The sequence below is a fragment of the Globicephala melas genome, chromosome 1 (assembly GCF_963455315.2).
Source record: "Globicephala melas chromosome 1, mGloMel1.2, whole genome shotgun sequence".
Lineage (NCBI taxonomy): Eukaryota > Metazoa > Chordata > Mammalia > Artiodactyla > Delphinidae > Globicephala > Globicephala melas.
The window spans coordinates 162,026,712-162,042,560 of record NC_083314.1 but is presented as its reverse complement, the minus strand read 5'-3'; positions in this window follow the sequence as shown (position 1 = coordinate 162,042,560).

Sequence of the window (15,849 nt, the reverse complement as noted above, 5' to 3'; positions counted from 1 at the left end):
TGCTCATGTCAACCCCTCCACAAAAAACTTTCTACAGTTCCCACTGCCAGCCTCATCTCCTTCCATGCATCTTGCTTCTTTGCAAATGCTAGTCCCTCTGCTTGTAATCCCATGCATAATTCCAGGTTCATTTCCATGGTCACCACCTCCCTTTCTACTTTCAGACTCACCTCCCTCCCTCTCTTGTGTCCCCAGGGCATGATGTAGATAACACCAGTGTCACACCTATTACTAGGATGACCACATGATTTACTGTCCAAACCCAGGACACTTTTGAGAATGAAAGAGAATGCTATTATCAATTGCCCTGGTTCAACAGGTGTCGATCAGTCTGTTCCGGGCAAACGAGAAGGTACGGTTATCCACCTACACCCAACATTGTCATAAAACCTGGCACGTGGTGCTTTCATATCTCTCAGCCCAAGAATGTTATCCCCATTTTTAAGATAAGGAGGTGAAGCCTCAGAGAGAGAAGAGACTTGTGGTCACACAGCCAGAAGGCAGCAAAGCTGGCCCTGGAGGTCAATCATATTTCAAATCCTGAACTCTTCTGACTCTAGAGGTTGGTATGGGCCACCACCCCTGACTCCCCAGTACCTCAGAGTCTTACTGTCTAGGTTAGTCATGTGTGGTCCCCCCTCCCCAGATGTAGGGGGAAGGTAGAAATGCAGTCTTACTCATCTTGTGCACTGGTCCCCCCCAGCACCTGGTGTAGAGAAGGTCTCAGGGTGGGTTTGTTGGATAGATGACTTCTTGAGGCTAGAGCTGTGTGTTTCATCTTAAAATCTGAGCCCCTTTTCCACACCTAGTACAGTACTTGCTGTGCATCTGTTCCTTCAGTTAACACTTATTAAGCACCTACTATGTGCCTGGTACGGTGCTGGTGATACAGCAATGAGCAGAATAGATAAGGTCCCTGTTCTCATGGAGCTCACTTACAGTCCAGTGGAAAAAACTGTACAAAAACAATCACAAATAAACATAGTTACAAATCAGGAAAAACACTGGGTACTGAGTTTTAAGAACTATTTTGGAGGTAAATTTAATAGGTTTTTGTCATAGATTTGATGGAGGACAGTGAGACAGATGGCTTTTGGGCTTCTTGCCTGAAACAGAGATGAAGACAAAAAGAAGGCGCAGTTTGGAGAGAGAAAAATGTCGGTTTGGATTTGTGGAGGCTGGAAGTGTCTGTGGGATTTGTTTTAATCTTTGCCGCCTGGTTAATTGATTTACCCCAAATTGCAACATTGCGGCCAGTAATAGAAACCTGTTTCAGCCAGTCTAAACAAAGCTGGCCTCCAGCTAGCATGGTAGTAAGAGGGGCAGATGTGGGAAGGCGGGAGAGAAGCAGAGAAGGGATGTGCTCACGGAGACAATAATCAGACCTCCCAAGATGCAGTGAGGACCGTGGCGACCAGCCAGGCAGCAGGCTGCGTTACACCCCGCGGAGGGAGCAGCATCCCCACCCTACCCTCCTCCGCAAGAGACCAGCACACCCCGGAGCCCTCGAACGAGGGGAGGGCGCTGCTTCGTGCCTGGAAACCCAAGCAGCCCGGGTGGCTCCGCTGCGGGACCTGCCAATCGGACTGTGCCTAGTGGCGGCACCACGTGACCAGCCTCCCCATCTCCTCCCCTCCTCGCCTTCTGGGGGAGACTGGCATCCCCGCCATCCTGCCACCCCCGCTTTCCCGCCCCCGCCCCTCGCGTGCCGCAGCCGCGCGGGAGTGGGCTCCGGCGAGGGGCCGGGATTCCGCCGCAGTCCGCTGCGGCGCGGGGGAGGGGCGGGGAGGCGAGTGAGCTGCAGCCGCAGCGCACGCAGTGTTTTCCGTCAAGGTCAAGCATACCCACTCCAGGGCAAGGCTGCCTCCGGAATCCGTCCCAGCCATTACTACTGCCGCTGCCACGCAGTCAGGCCACAGCATCCCTGGCCCTCCAGGACCACTGCCCCAGCCTGTCGCTGGGCTTCCTGCAGGGACAGCGGGGGACAGGAGGGTTTCAATCTATCCTGCCCCACGAGCTTCCCAGCCACTTTTGTCTTACGGCACACCTCATGATGTGTCGCCCTGCTTTAAACTCCACACTGGCTCCCAATAACCCTATAGGAGAGCATTAAGGCCCTTCATAACCAAGTTCCAGCTTAACCCTTTCCAGTCCCACTGCTCTCTTGCACCAGAGACCCAGTCCCTCTGGACCTCTTGCCCATCCAGGAACAGCCATCACTTTCATACTCGTGACTATACTCGCCGTACTTTTTGCCTAGAGTGCCCTTTGCGAACCTAGCACATTAATAGACCCAACTTTATTATAATAAAATTCGATGGGGGGTGGGAACTGCTGCTGAAATGCTTTTCAGCAAAGGTCACAAATTTGAAAGATTACAGGGGTCAAACAGGAGAAATAAATAGGGCCAGTGGGCAGGGGCATAAGAAGAACCTAGCTAGAGGGCAGGGACTCTGCTGTCCATTGAGGCCAGCATGCTTCTTGCGGGGACTGTGGGTCCTATGACGCCAGATATTGTGAGTGTACAGGAAAAGCCACAAATCCAGATTTTTATGTGTAATTGCTCACTTTTTAAATATTGATTTGATTTTTTAAACATCCTGTGGACCAGATGCAGCTCATAGACCCTCAGTGTGTGACCTCTTCTCTTTAGGAAAGAGGATGGCTTTCACTGGGAAAATACTTTGAAAAATTGTTTAAGGTGAAGGTGTGGTCTTGAAGCTCCCAGAGGCAGCTGTTGTGGAGGCAAAAAAGAAGAGGAATTGGATTTGAATTTGTTCTTAAAATGACTCTAGACGTTTTAAGCTACTGAGGCCTCAGAGAATCTACCAGAAACTGGAGGCCTGGGTTTGGGAAATGGGTAGGAACCGAGGCGGGGGGAGGGCAGAGGCAGCAGAAAGCCAGCCAGGACACCTACCCACCAGCATCAACTGCTGTGAATGATGGCAAACATTTCCTCATTCATGGGGTCTACATGAAGGCCAGGGAGGGGCCCTGTTGTGCTTGGACTTGCAGGGGGTGAGGGAGAGTGTGAGGGGGTGACTGGAGACGGGAGGGGAAGCCAGCCCCCCAACCCCTAAGGCTTCACACAGTGGGATAATGCCTGGAAGGGAAATTGGAGAGCTCCTTAGGAAGAGAGAGTAGAGACAGTAGCCATATGGCAGATATCCATGGCCAGGAGACAGGAGCTGGCCACAGCTGAGGGGGTGGGAACAGTGTAGAGGGAAGCAGAAGAGCTGCTGATGCTGTCTTGGGAACCAGTGTATTTTTAGTTCACCCTGAGGTCTTTTGTAATTGTGATGTGGTCTCTTCCTCTGTCTCCCATTCCTGGAAATCTTCAAAAAAGTCTTCTATACTCACTGAAGCTGCCCCGACTGGGGTGTTTGTGAAAATGGCTGAAGGGGCCAAGCTTTACATCTGTTTTGGCATAGTGCTGATCAAAGACAGTACAGGCTGAATCAGGAGCTGGACCACGAGATATCAAATCTCCCAAGAATTGGGGCTTCCCTGGTGGCGCAGTGGTTGGGAGTCCGCCTGCTGATGCAGGGGACACGGGTTCGTGCCCCGGTCCAGGGAGATCCCACATGCCGCAGAGCTGCTAGGCCCGTGAGCCATGGCCGCTGAGCCTGCGTGTCCGGAGCCTGTGCTCCGCAACAGGAGAGGCCACAACATTGAGAAGCCAGCGTACTGCAAAAAAAAAAAAAAAAAAAAAAAAAACTCCCAAGAATTCGCAGTTATTTTGGTGAGGGTTTTGGAATGAGTGCTTGGGCTCATCCCATGATCTCAAGGGGTCAGGAGGCCCCTGGCTGACATCTAGGTTACAGTAATAAAGAACCAGCTATAATTTACTAAGTGCTTACTTGTGCCAGACATTGTGCAAATACATATATTACCTCTGTTATCCCCACAGTGATTGTATGAGAGAGATATTAGTATCATAATCCCCATTTTACAGATGAAGAAATTAAAGCCCAGAGAGGTGCAGTAACTTGCCCAAAGCCACAGAGATAGAAAATAGTGGACTGGACTCACTCTCCAGCCGATTGCCCCCAGCAGAAGAAATAATCATCTTCTCTGGAGTTTTCCTGGACAGCACTTACTATGTAGAGTTATAATTATTAACTTGCATGTCTGTCCTTCCCACTCATCTATAAGGGGACAGGAGCCAAGCTGCTAATTTCAAGTGCCTGGCTCACAGTGGGTATTGAGTACATGTTAAATCAATTAGTTTAAGGAAGGCCAAAAGCAGCACCTCAAGTCTCAGGTCTTTGTGCCCTTGGACAAGTCATTCACCCTCTCTAGGCCTCAGTTTTCTTGTCTGTGGAATGGGAATTATAGATCTCACAGGATTATTGTGAGATTTAAATGAGACCAGGTCATGGAATTTCTGTAAATTTCCATTCAACCAGCAGCTGTTGTTGCTGCTATAAAGATGATGATGATGATGACGACAATGACATGATGATGCCTGAGAAAGGAGCAGGGGAAAGAAACCAGGATCCAGAAATTCCGGAACTGTATCAGTTCAAACAGGGAGGCCCAGCCAGTGTGCAGCGTTTCCAAGACTACTGTGTCTTCATTCATTCATCATTGCTGGAACACCTACTATGTGCCATCGCTTGATCATTCAAAACTCCGCAGAACAGAAACTCAAATTATCCTCATTTTTCAAGTGAAAACAATGAGGTAAGATATATGACGTGACTTCCTCAAAGGGAACCCAGCGACAGTGGCAGAGGCAGCATTTGAACCTAGATCTGTGTGGTCCTAAAATCCTTGATCTTTCTGCTTTTGATTCCACAGCTTCTTCAATCTTCACTCAATTCACCAGAACATTTATCAAGCATCAACTAAGTGCTAGGCCTTCTGCATGGGTAGGGGATACAAGGCCCAGACTGAAAGCCATTTCTAGGTCAAGCTGGTGAGGCAGGCAACTCAGCGGACATTTCCAATTCAGTGTGATAAGCTCTGTGCTATGTGAAGTGTGGGTGATACGAGAGTGTGCCATTGCCTTAGACTTGCCTTTCTCTTTGGTCTGTGGACCCCAGGTACATCTCAAACTTGCCAAGTGGTTCCCTTCAAGTCCACCTCTCTGGGGTGGAGGGGGTTTTTCAGTGGGGACCAAACAATAACCAACAGTCCTCTCCATAAGAAACCCTCCCAGGGCTTCCCTGGTGGTGCAGTGGTTAAGAATCTGCCTGCCAATGCTGGGGACATGGGTTCGAGCCCTGGCCCAGGAAGATCCTACATGCCGCAGAGCAACTAAGCCCATGCACCACAACTACTGAGCTTGTGCTCTAGAGCCCTCGAGCCACAACTACTGAGCCTGCATGCTGCAACTACTGAAGCCCATGCGCCTAGAGCCCGTACTCTGCAACAAGAGAAGCCAGTGCAGTGAGAAGCCCGTGCACTGCAACAAAGAGTAGCCCCGACTCACCGCAACTAGAGAAAGCCCGCGCGCAGCAACAAAGACCCAACGCAGCTAAAAAAATAAATCAGTAAAATAAATAAATTAAGAATTTAAGAAAAAAGAAAAGAAATCCCTTCCAACCAGCCTCTCCTCTCTCTTCATCTCTGTCTCTGTTTCTCTCACAGACACACACACACTCCATGATGACCAGAGGTGGGTGATGGGGTAATGCTGGTAGAACTGGTTTCTCCATCCTTTGGCATGCTCTGCCTGGGTGGTCCATGGTTCATGGCATTTGTTATCTGCCAAAACAACAGGGACATCCTGTTACACATTCATTAAAAAGAAATCAGGGAGGAAAGTCACCCAATCATTAGTGATTATCTCTGGGTGGTGAAGTTATGTGTAATACCTATTTCCTTCTTTTTACTTATTTGCTTAAAATTTTTTTTCTAGCATGGATTTATTACTTTTGTAATCAGTAAAACTATTTTAACAGTTATTTGTGGCCTCACAGATGTGGGAGAAGGTCTATGAGAAGCAGTCTCAGAAGGGGCTTTGTCCTGAGCACAGCAGGACTGGACAAGGCAGCACACAGGAGAGGTGAGGAAGTGAGAGGTCATCGAGGATTAAAAACAAAAGCCACCATTCCTGAAGGCTTGCTCTGAGCCTAGGTCCTTCCTGGCCTTGATGTGTGTTTCTCAGTTAACCCTCAAAACCAGTTTAGGAGATAAGCTATTATTTCACAGCTGAGGAAACCAAGGGCCCATTTTATAGAAAAAGAAACCAAGACTCAGAGAGGGTCCATTACATGCCTAGGAACGCACAGCTAGAAAGTGATGGAGGCAGGACTTGAATCCAGGTCTGTGTGTTTTTAACTTATGGACTTAGTGGCCATTCCAAGGCCTCCCGGTTGCACAGGGCTTACACGTATTCCCAGCTCCTCACACATACTCATTGATACTAGTACAATGCAGAGGGGCAGGTGAGATAAAGATCGTTGTCCCATTTTCCAAAATAAGAAAATTAAGACCACAGAGGAGATTTGCTCAGCATGGAGCTGAGAAGTGGTAGCACTCCTAGAATCCTCCTTTCTCTCTTCTGCTACCTTCTTCTGCCTACTGCAGGGGCTTCCTTTGTGAAACAAATGACTCAAGGTAAAGTGCTGGCTGGACTTCCCCTTTCTCAAAACACAGGAAGTCTGTGTTGTTTGCCTTTGTGAGAGAATAATTTCAGGTCAGTTACAATACAGGCCACATAGAGGATTGGGTCCTGGGGTGGGGGTGGCAGGCAGGGCTCCCTGCGACCTGGGCTGCCTGGAGACACCTGTATTTTTTCCTTCCTGAGGTTCGTGTCAGTGTGTCTGCCCAGGCTTGAAGTCACACCCCAGATAGCTGACAGAACTATTATGGAATTTAGAAAAATGAGCCCATGAGGAGAGAAGGGGGGGACCCTTCAATAATAATAATAGTAAGAGTGATGATGATGACGGCAGCCCACATTTATGGTACAATAACGTTTGTACCAGGCACTGTGCTCAGTGGCTTACACATGTGAACTCATTTGAGCCTCGTTAACAGCCCTAGGAAGAAGATTCTATAGCTTTGGAACCAAATAAAATTGAATTCTAATCACAGCCATGCTGCTTCCCAGCTGTGTGACCTCAGGGACATTATGGACATTCATTCAACGAATATTTTTGAGCCCCTACTATGTGCCATACTTTGTTCAGTGAACAGAACAAAGATCCGCGCTCTCACGGTGCTTAACGAGGGAAAGCAGACAACTTGTAAACATAATAAGTAAGTTATGTGGGAAGGTGATAAGGGCTAAGCAGGGTAAGGAGGTCAGGGAGTGCTGAAGGCGGAGGAGGAGAAGAAGGATGCAGCGGTTAAGCAGTGGCGTCAGGGAAGCGAGCCTGCAGAGCATCCCTGGTGCGTGCTGCCCTATCCGTGCCGTGTACTTGCACTCTGGGGGTGTTGTTTTCGCTGTATAGCCTCTCAGCCTGATTTTCTGGCCCTTTTCTGCAAGGTGACCTTTGCAATTGAGAAAGCTAACTGATCCAGTGCTGAGTGCCCACTTCTAGGCCTGGTACTTTACATTCATTTTTTCATTTGCTCCTTATCCAGACCTGAGAGGTAGAAATGATGAATCCCACTTTACAGATGAGGCAACCAACTCAGAGAGGTGGAGTGACCTAAGGTCACATAGCCAATGAGTGGCAGAGCCAGGGTTTGGGCCCAGGTGTGTCTCCAGATTACTCTCTTAAGGTGCCTCTCAGTGGTGATGAAAAGGCCCCGGCAGGCTTTTCTCCTCCAGCACTTGCTGCTGTGTGTGCTGACAGCCCACAGCTCAGCTCTGCCTAGAGAGAAGGAGTCATGTAAATCTGTCCCTAAGCTAGAAAGATAGACAAGTTTGGGCTGCCTGGGAGGACCTCTAGGACCTGGAAGGGAACTGACCGTGCCTCGCCTGGGTCAGTGCTTCAGAAGGAGAAGCCTTTCTCCCTACCGCCCCATAAGCCAGAGACTTTTCTCTCTGAGGTCTGAGCCCAGTTGTCACTGGGTGGCCTGATTCCCATGGAAGTGTGGAGATAGAAAACATCTGGGGCTGCTGCAGTTGCCAGGCAACAACCAACTACTCACTCACTTGACCAAGTCTTGGATCTGCATCATTTTTTTCATTTGCTCCTTATCCAGACCTGAGAGGTAGATATGATGAACCCCATTTTACAGATGAGGGAACCAACTCAGAGAGGTGGAGTGACCTGACTAAGCTCACATAGCCTTAGAGATTCTTGGATGCTGTCAGAGATTCTTGGATCTGAGACCTGGAGACTTCAATTCTGGTTCTGATTTTCTGTGTGATCTTGGGCAAGTCCCTACCCCTTTCTGGGACTCAGTTTCCTATCCCTTGTATCAAGAGCAGTCAGACTGTCTAAGCTGCAATATGAATAGACACCAGGTGGTCAGAATCAAAGTGGGGCAGGGCCAGAGGCTCAGGGGCTGGTCATAGGTGAGGGAAGACTCAGTCCTCCTCCTTTCCATCCTGTCCCAGCCTGTCCTGGCCCTGGTTACCAGCTGAGGGCAAGGGACATTTCCCTTCCCACCCTGAACTATTTCAGGCTACCCAGACTCCATCCCAGGCCTACTCCTGCAGCTCAGTCTGGGAATCATCTTTGTACTCACAAGTTAGTGCAGCCACCGCCCACCCGTCCTAACTCCCTGTGGGGAGTTTCCTCAGTTCCTGCCAAATGCAGCCACCCAGTTCTGGGTGTTTCCCTGAACACCCATCAGAGGACCTTCTGACGCTGTTTGTCGAGATTGCACTGGTGGTAAACCCTGAGGGTGGTGCATTCTGCAGAAATCAGCAGAGTTAACTCGTTCCACTTCACAACCATAACAAAAACTGACCACAGCTGCAACAGCAACAAATGCTTTATGTCCCTGATCTCATTTAATCCTCGTACAATCCACAGGGATGGGAACAAAGGCCTCATCTGTAAAACAGTTGAGGAAATGGAGCCTGAAAGAGGTGAAATGACTTGCCCCAGGTCCCAGTAAATGGTGGAGTCAGGACTCCCACTCAGAGCTGGTGCCAGTCTGGGATTTCAAACCACTGTAGGGCGCTATTTCTCCATAGTCCCAGAGGGACTGTGTCAGGGCTGGAAGGGCTCAACCCACTTTACAGATGGACAGATCAAGGCCCAGAGAGACCTGACTTGTCCAAGATCACACAGCAAGTTGATGTCAGAACAGATTCTAGGACCACTCCCTGCAAAGCTTCACCACACTGTTCTAGAAAACAAAAAGTGCCCCAGGCATGAACAAGAAACCCCAAATCTTAAGAAATCCCCAGCATTTTCTAGGAAGTAGAACTGTGCCTAGGGTTCACAGACAAGAACCTCTTAAAGGTCTCAGCGTTAGGGCAGAGAGTCCCAGGGTATCTTTGGGCAGCAAGGGGACTGTGGGTGTCACTCTCTTGGGTCTACAGAGGAGGTCTCAACTCTAGCCACTTACTGAGGTAGTTTGCATGCCTGGAATATTCTCCCGGTCAGTCCTCTTTGCTGGTTAATGTTCACCTGTCCCCCTGTCCTGCAGGTGTCAGTTCAATGTCACTTCCTCTGGGAAGACCTCCATGGGACCCCGTGTTCTTCCAACCGTAGTTTCTCATGGGTTCAGCTCTTTTCCATAATAATACTGCCCACAGTTTGCCCTGTGGATTCATATCCGAGGCATATTTAAATAATACGACCTTATCCTCCAACCACTGACCTCCAAAGATGCAGCTCCAGAATTTGTATTATCCTCATAAAAACAAACTAATCTTTCAACATGCACTAAGATGATACATGCGTAATATAAAAGCAGACTGGAATCACCCTGCAGGTGCCAGGAGCACTCTCAAATTCTCTGCCCAACCTCAATTCATCCCTAGAGATGGGGTCTTTTTCTTAAAGGCAGAGCAGCTTCAACGTACAGATATCTCAAGACAGCCTTTCCTTTAGTTATTCCCTTCAGCTGAGTTCTCAGACCCAAGCATGCAAAAGAATTATTGTGCATTATAGGTAATTTAAGGGCTTTCAAATGTAATTTTGAATGATATATCCTTTCCTCCTGGGTGCTGACTTTAGAACTGAACCCCCTTCTGAGACACCCACACTATAGTTATGAATTATGGTCCCACCCCCAGACCAGAAGCCCCATGAAGATCCATTTGGCTTACCTTTCATACCCATGTCTGGCACCAAGCTGGGCCCAGAGCAGGTACTCAGTAAATGTTTATTGAGGAAATGAATCACCTTTGCTTACTTGTGGAAGTAAGCCCAGAAGTGGTCTGGGTGGGTCTAGGTGGCTCCAGGTACTCTCACTCTTTGAGGCCGGATGCCACTGAGGCCACCGTATGCACCTGCTCCCCTGCATGCACAAGGCAGAAGCAGTGTGAGTGTGAACGTGGATGTGTGTGTATTTATTGGCTCACACATTTATGGAAAAACTAGAGGCAGTTTTCTATTTTTGGCACATATTCATACCAGTTTCCTATAGCTTCTGTAACAAATTACAATAAATTTAGTGGCTTAAAACAAGACAATTTTATTATCTTATAGTTGGAGGTCAGAAGTCCAAAATGGGTCTTGTGGGGCTAAAATGGGTCTTGCAGGGGTTAAAATCAAGGTGTTGGCAGGGCTTGCATTTCTTCTGGAGGCTTTAGGAAAGAATCTGTTTCCTTGCTTTTTCAGCTTCTAAAGCTGCATCCCTTGGCTTGTGGCCCTTCCTCCATCTTCAAAGGTAGCAGCGAAGCATCTTCCAATCTCTCTCTCTGTACTTGCCTTCTCTCTTATAAGGACCCTTGTAACTATATTGGGCCCACCCTGATAACCCAGGATGATCTCCCCATTTTAAGTTTCTTGATGTAGACACATCTGTGAAATCCCTTTTGCCATATAAGGTAACATTCACAGGTTCTGGGGATTAGGACCTGGTATCATTGGGTGGCCATTATTCAGCCTACCCTGCTTTATTGAACAAGATGCTCAATACGTGTTTGGTCAATTGCATCCTAAGAAAGGGAAGAACGACTGCCCCAGCAGAGAGCCCCCAAAACGAGATCCTGAAGCTGTAAGAACTGAGAAATGCTGGGCAAGGTATAATCCAAAGCCCCTCCCACATGGAGGGAAGAACTGAATCATCACTCCCGCCTCCCCCGCAAGGCTTTGCTTTTTCTCGTCTCTGGAATACTGGTGACTCCTGCCCAGCCTCTTCCAGGATCAAAATTTTTATTTCTTTAATAACTTGAAGGAAAAATTTACAGGTTTGCTACCAAATAAGAAAATCTTTTTTAAAAAATGTTATTGAAGTATAGTTGATTTACAATGTTATGTTAATTTCAAACAATAGAATCTTGATTTCTATTTATTAGTTACCTGAAAAAAAGAACTGATTGTTTTGGTTAAGTCTGAAATTTGGAGTCAGAAAAACCTGGATTCAAATCTAGTCTCTGCCACTTGCTAGCTGTAAGCAGTAATTTTACCTCCGTGAGGAACATCGGATGTGTCTTGTTTTGTTTGTTTTTTGATCTGTAAAATGGGGCTGATAACAGAACCTCTACTGTAAGGCGGTTGTGACAAATGTATATTGTGGTTCTCAAAGTGTGGTTCCCAGACCAGCTGCATTTAATCACCTGTGAATTAGCCCCACCCCTGACATACTGAATCAGAAACTCTTGGGGTGGGACCCAGCAATCTGTGTGGGAGGAGGCCTTCCAGAGGATTCTAGTGTAGCTAAAATTTGAAAGTCACTGGTATATATATCACCAGGCTCTTTATGCCTAACTCTCTCTCTCTCTATATATATATATATAGTTATATTATAAACATTATATTTTATATTATATAATTATATTATATAACACACCATATATAATAACTGACATAATTTATATTATATATTGTATATAATTACCTTATTACAATATAATGTGCTAGGCATAAAGAGCCTGGCACACAATAGGCACTCAACAAACAATTCTCATTATTGTTATCACTATTGTTTACTATTGATAGTTCCAGTGTATTCCCTCTGAGATGTTGAGTTGGGGATGTATCTCTCTCCCGTCATATCTGACTAACATTGTACATATTAGGGAGGTCTCCTAATGCGATCTATCACCCACACAGCTACCCTTTAATGAGGTGGTCTTCCAGCCTCTCCTTGCTCACTATTTCTCCAGACAAGTTAAGCCCCCTGGTTGCCCTGCTCATACCTGCACGCCAATTGTGTGTGTATTGTGAAGACCTCTCCCCAGGTGCCTCTTCTCCAAGATCCCTCAACTGTGCTTAGGTCTCTCCCCAGCTGCAGGGCAGCTCTCCAGCTTGCCTGAGGCTCAGATGAGGTCTGACCAGCCCTGAGGCGGCAGGGGAGGTTTCCTTCTCCAATCTGGGGCCCCCATTTCTACTTGTCTGCCCAGTGTTTGGCAGTTACTTCACTGAGATGACTCACTCTTGTCTGAGGTCAACCAATACCCCCAAGCCTTTTTCTCAGGAACTGCCTGAGCTCTGGTGGTTCAGGTCATTGAGTCCTTGACGAGTGCAATTCATTTCTTAAAAATAGCATTTACTTTCGAATTACAAAGGTAATTCATGCTTGATGCAGTAAGTTAGGAAAACACAGAGGGAAAATAATCACTGAAAATGGTTATTTTTAAAAGGACTGATTTTCAAAAAATGATACTATATTTTTGTAATCAAGGAAGAAAAAAACCCCCACAGTCAAGCAATTTCCGTTTCTGGGGGAAGAAAAAGAATAGGAAAAAACAAAATTAATCTGCCATAGGGAAATTTTGAATTCTAACATATACAGACATCTCGTCTCATACATAATTCAAATGCATAACAATGTAAACTCACCTCCCAGAGACTACCTTTGCTAATATTTTGGGTATAGCCTCCAGGCCTTTATAGTTAACATTTGGTATTTTTAAACTTAAATCTAGGTCTAAACTTGGAGATAGACCTGGTTCAGATTCTGGCTTTTTAAAAATTTATTGGTGTATCACTTTGGACAATTTATGTAAACTCTTGAAGCCTCAGTCTCCTCATGTGTAAAATGAAGGTGATAATATCTACTTCCCAAGACTGTAGTAAAGAAATGGAAATAAAACCGACAGTAAGAACCTGCAAAGAGCTTATATTTGGGTTGTTACTATTATTAACTTCACCTGGCCATCTGTTGCTCCTTTCCTGATCCAGGTCAGATGCCACTCCCCTTTGTAGCCTTGCCTGGCTGCTCACACTTGAGGCTCCCTCCCCGTCTTGTTGCTGTCCTGCGCCCATCCTTCTGTTATAGCATCGGACACACGCTGCTGTGCCCCTTACACTCTTATTTTTTTTTTAATTAATTAATTTATTTTTGGCTGTCTTGGGTGTTCATGCTCCGCAAGGGCTTTCTCTAGTTGTGGTCAGCGGCGCCTACTCTTCGTTGCGGTGCGCGGACTTCTCACTGCAGCTTCTCGTTGCGGAGCACGGGCTCTAGGCAGGCGGGCCTCAGTAGTTGTGGCGCAGGGGCCCAGTTGCTCTGCGGCATGTGGGGTCTTCCCGTACCAGGGATCTACCCCATGACCCCTGCATTGGCAGGTGGATTCTTAACCACTGCACCATCAGGGAAGTTCCTCCTTACACTCTTAAACTCCTCCAGAGCAGAGACCATGTCCACCTTGTTCATTTCTGTGTCCCCAGAGTCCAGCAAAAGGCGTGACCCAGTGTGGCCGTCCGGAGAAGTCTAGTGAGAGAATTAGAAGGTTCTGGGATAAGAATTTGCTGATGGAGTGCACGAATGAACATCAGGGAGGTTGAATGCATGAATGGATGAGTGTATGAATGAGTCAGTAGCAGCAGGCATCGCCCACCAGCCAGACCCTCTTTCTCCTATGAGGAGCGAACCTTTCACCTCCCAAGGTGGGCCTCCTCAGGTAGAGGGGCGGGGCTCCCGCCTGGCCCCGCTGGGACGAGAGGCTCTGCCCCTTACACCTGGCGCACCGCTGGGGGCGGAGCCTTTCAAGTCCTCTGGTGCTTGGGGTACAGGGGGCGGGGCGGGGTCAGGGCTGGAGGGGTCAGGGAAGCTAGAGGGGGCTGAAGGAACTGCCCGCGCCAAAGGGGGCGGGGCGAGAATCTCTGCAGATGAAAAGGTTTCCGCAGGCACAGCTCCCATAGTCTGCGGCGCCACCGGAGGCGTGAGCTCTGGAAGGGCTCCCCGCCTAGAGAGCCGAGAAGCTGAGGCCTTAAGGGATGGGAGGCGGCAGCCCTGGTGTCAGGGTGCAAGCCTGGCAGGTGCTTCCCGCCACCAAGTCTGACCCCAGCCAGTTAGTTAGTTCGCTTGCCGTGTGACCTTCCCTAAGTCAGGTCTCCTTTCCCGCTACGGTTTCCCCAACCCCGGGGGACCCTTCCGCTTTGGCGCTTTGCGAAGCTTAACTCTTTCCCAGGCAACCTCCAAAATAACCTCCGAAAGCTAAACAAACTCAGAACGTGATACTCGACACTACTGAGCAGACCCTTAGGAGGAGAAGGTTGCTCAGTCAGAGGGAAAAGTCGTTACTCAGAGCTCTTTCCTGCTTTCAGTTTCCTTACCTGTAAAAGGGCCATTGATAATAACTGTTACCACCCCCATGGGATGGCTGTGAGGATTAAGTGAGCTGTTGTGTGTGATGTCTGATGGCTTTGCAACAATGGGAGCGTGTTAGTCTGAGGCTAACCCAGCACACACCCTCAGTTGTGGCAGTAGCAGAGGCAAGAGGGCCTCCTGGGACATTCCTGAGCCTGGTGTGGCTACAGCTAGAGCAGCTAGTCTGGGTCCTCCACGTTGACAGCCTGGCTGGCCTCAGAGCCTGTGGCGAAGGGAGTTTTTAGAGAAGGAAATGGTTGTGGTGAGACAGGGTGATGGAGCAACTTCTCTCAGAGATCTGGGTGGAAAGCCCCTCGCTCCTGGTGTGCTTTCATGGTGGGATGTGGGGCAGGCACTGGGGCCCAGCCCATCCTCCATCACCGCCAGAAAGTACCTGGTGTTCGCCAAGTGGTGTGATAGGGTAGCAACATGTCTTAGCTCGTGGAGCCTCAGGCCAGCCCCTTGCCATCTCCGGGCCTCAGAACCTTCCTCTCCACAGAGAGGTTTCCCGTGGTCGCCCAGAGGCTGGTCCCACCACCAGTCGAGCCTCTATTATGCCAGTCCAAGGGACAGCCCAGGGAAATAGTTGGAGTTAGATCCTGATTTTCTGGGTGACATGGGAGGTTGTTCCTCCTCCCTGGATCTCAGTACGGAGGGTAAGATTGCATCTGGCTCCACAGTGGCATTATCTAGAACCGAAGATATAGTGGCCAAGACAAATATTTTGTAAACTCTGGGCTTGGGGACCGTAGAAAGGCCCAGTTCTGTGGAGAGATGAGAAAATACCTAGGACAGTTGGAGGGCTTGACCACTATTTACTGAACAGCTTGGAGAAGACCCAACCTTCCTGTGTTTCTACTTCTTCATGGGCAAAATGGGGATATTCCCCTCTGGGCCTCTCGTTCTTTCTCTGTAAAGTAGGAGGGGGATGGGCTCCAAGTGATTCTCTTCCCAGCTGTGACCCTGGGCACACACGTCACCTCTCAGTGTCTTAGTTTCTCATCTGCCCAATGTGCATTTACCCCTCCCCACTCTCAGGGTTGCGGAGCTCAAATGAGGTGAATGGGGAAGAAAGTGGATGCTGATGTGGGCACAGCCTGGCTTCATCTCCCCCTACTCCCTGAGGAATCTGAGGGTGCTATTCCCATGGTGCTTGCTGGAAGTGCCCTTTGGAATCATCTCTCCGAGGATCTGCTTACCGACCTTCAGTGGCCCTCCACTGCCCCGAGGGAATCAAGGACTAACCTCATCCTCCATTCAAAACCCTCTACCACTCATACCTAATTC